The sequence below is a fragment of the Mus caroli genome, unplaced genomic scaffold (assembly GCF_978045245.1).
Source record: "Mus caroli unplaced genomic scaffold, Mus_caroli_1 scaffold_11, whole genome shotgun sequence".
Lineage (NCBI taxonomy): Eukaryota > Metazoa > Chordata > Mammalia > Rodentia > Muridae > Mus > Mus caroli.
The window spans coordinates 122,074,106-122,077,161 of record NW_028227266.1 but is presented as its reverse complement, the minus strand read 5'-3'; the positions used below and the strand labels follow the sequence as shown (position 1 = coordinate 122,077,161).

Below are 3,056 nucleotides of genomic sequence, written 5' to 3'. Positions count from 1 at the left end.
AATGATGATGAATTTGTCATACACCTCTAGTGTCCGATCACTTCTAGTGTTCAATTAGATTACTTTAAGTAGCCTAGATATGGACTGATAACAAGGTCCCTCTGACATAAGAAAGCCTTTGTGTTTTTTTTTTAAAGATTTATTTATTTATTATATGTAAGTACACTGTAGCTGTCTTCAGACACTCCAGAAGAGGACGCCAGATCTCATTATGGATGGTTGTGAGCCACCATGCGGTTGCTGGGATTTGAACTCTGGACCTTCGGAAGAGCAGTCGGGTGCTCTTACCCACTGAGCCATCTCACCAGCCCCAGCCTTTGTGTTTGATGTTTAAGGAAAAATGTTTCATTTGCATCCTCCTAGTCAGTCACATTGATTTTTAAAATGAAAAATTGCTCTTTTGCTACAGTTGCCGCCAGCATTAATTCCTTGAACAAACTTTACCTTCAGATCTTTGCCAAGGCCTGAGCAGTAATTGAACATGGCATCACATCTGCTTTGGTTTGCATGAAGAGTTTTATTGCTGGTAGCATTAAAGCAAGGGGCATTTATCTTTCTGGGCATTTGAGTCAATTCATTTCTTTCCAGTCAGTCTTACTGAATACCCATTGTGTGCAAACTCCCAAGCCACACCATGTAAAGTGCTGGGGAGGAAGTGTCCAGGCACAGGGTGGCCAGGAGGAGAACTGTAAGCTCTAGGTAGTGACAGTGCTCATTAATTTGCCAAGAGTGGCCCAAAGGTAAGGCTGGCTCCATCCCATGAGCTACTTTCCTTGAGCTATTAACAAGGCTGATAAGAAACAAGAAGTAAACTACATATGGGTACACGCTGACATATAGTTTGTTTTATGTTTGCAGTGCTGGGCGTAGAACCCAGAGCCTCATAAATACAAAGCAAACAGTACCAACTGAGCTATATCCCCAGTTTAACAGGTCAATACAACGTCAGACTCATCTCATCGTAAAACTATTACCTAACCAGCTGGGACCAGTGTGGCTAATACAGATCACAGCCTTAGTCCTGGTCTGTTGCCGTCAAGAGACACCATGACACAACAATAGCAACTCTCAGAAGAGAACACATTTAATTGGGGCTTGTTTAGAGTTTCAGAGGTTTGGTCCATTATCATCATGGCAGGGACATGGTGACATGTAGTCTGACACTGTGCTGGAGAAGTACCTGAACATTCTATATCAGTGACACAATTCCTCCAACAAGGCCACACCTACCCCAGCAAGGCCACACCTACCCCAGCAAGGCCACACCTACCCAGCAAGGCCACACCTCCTAATCCTCCCAAGTAGTGTCACTCCCTGATGACTAAACACTCACTCTCTCCAGGCCGGCTCATATGCAACCCCCACATACAGAGTCAGCTCTACTGTGCTGTCCAGGCAAGGTGCAGGGGGGCCTGCTCTCCCAAGTGCTGCAGCAGGTGAGGGTGAGGGCCAGTTCTCCTTGGGGCCAGCTCTCCTGTCTGCCATAGGTGACAAGGGGCAAGGAGGGTGGTATCTCTCCCGTGCCCATGTCACCACATAGCAGACAAGGTGTAGGGCCAGCTCTCCCAAGTGCTGCAGCTGGTGAGGGGCAGGGACAGCTCTCCTGCTCTCACTACCCCAGGCCCACATCTCCTATCAAAGATGGTGAAGGTGGGGTAGGAGGGTATCTCTTCCTCATCCATGCCACCACACAGGAGATGAGTGGTGAGCTCAGGTCTCCTACAATCTTATGCTCAGGGCTGGCTTGCTCGAAGCTCCAGAAATGTGGAGTATAGCAACTGGCCAGGGGCGGGGTCAGCTCTCCTGATCTCATGACCCCAGGGCCAGCTCTCCCACGATGCCCAGGTGAGGGGTGGGGCCAGTTCTGCACAGCCCTCAGACATCAACATGTTTCCAGGCAGCCCAAACCAGGGACCTCTGCCTGGCCTTTGGTGGTAACAGACCCCTGTTGCTGCAGGGCCACAGACCTGGACCCTAGTGGCAGCACAGGCCAGGATCCCACCATGGTCTCTGGTGGCATTGCTGGATATTCACAAGCTGTTCCTCACTACCCTCAAGTCTCCAGTTCTGCCTCTCTCCATTGTGCCCATTTGTCTGGAGTCATCTCAGGAGTGGCCTCAGGAGTGCAGTGTCCTACTCTTGCATTATGGTGCCGGGCAGGGGTCATCTCAGGCTTGTTTTCTTCAGGGAGTGTTAGGCTACTAATCATTCAAATATTCCCAGGTCAGAACGATGAGCATAGACACAGCCTCTCTCCTCTCTGCCACCTGCTGATGCATAGCACATGTGACACAGGAGCCACACACTGCAACACTTCTAGGGGAAAAGGTACAAGTTTCTTAATCACTGGATCTGTTCAGGGCCTGCAAGAGGCAGATGCTGAGATGGGGTCATATGTGAGGGAGATTTCTGAAAGGAAGTGGCTGCGAAGAAAGGGGTGGGGGAGCCTATATCATGAGAAACAGAGAAGTTCATGGGAATGTGGCTGTTTTATATTTATTTATTTTTGAGATAAGTCTCTTTATGTCAGCCAGGGAAGAATTAAACTTGCAGTCTTCCTATATCTGCTTCCCAAAGGATAGGATTTCAGGGTGTCTGATCCTGGATCAAAGCTGAGATTTTGTTTTGTTTGCTTTGTTTGGTTTTGTTTCGCTTGGCTTTACAAGACAGATTTTTGCTGTGTAACCCTGGCTGTCCTGGAACTCACTGTCCAGACTGGCCTCCAACTCAGAGATCTGTGTCTGCCTTCCTAGTTCTGGGATTAAAGATGTGTGCCATCATGTCTGACTCAGTAAGAGTTGCTTGTATGTTTGTTTGTTTGTTTGTTTTTCAAGACAGGGTTTCTCTGTGTAGCCTTAGCTGTCCTGGAACTTACTCTATAAGCCAGGCTGGCCTCAAACTCAGAACTCAGAGGTCTGGCTGCCTCTGAGAGGTTTTTAAGAGCCTTCATTATATATCCTGAGTTTTAATGTAGGAATGTGCTTTCCTGATAATTCATATTAAAGGACAGAATTGAAATCTTAATCATAAACCATCTTAGCTAGTGCTTCATGGGT

The 3,056-nt window shown here is 47.7% G+C and overlaps 1 non-coding gene across 1 annotated transcript; it reads right to left on the bottom strand.

Annotated features, from left to right (window-relative positions):
* Positions 1 to 2,189: 2,189 nt before the first annotated feature.
* Positions 2,190 to 2,327, bottom strand: LOC115032049 (small nucleolar RNA SNORA17). Its single transcript, XR_003837696.1, has one exon. It is a non-coding gene; the product is annotated as a small nucleolar RNA SNORA17 (small nucleolar RNA).
* Between the last annotated feature and the right edge of the window lie 729 nt (positions 2,328 to 3,056).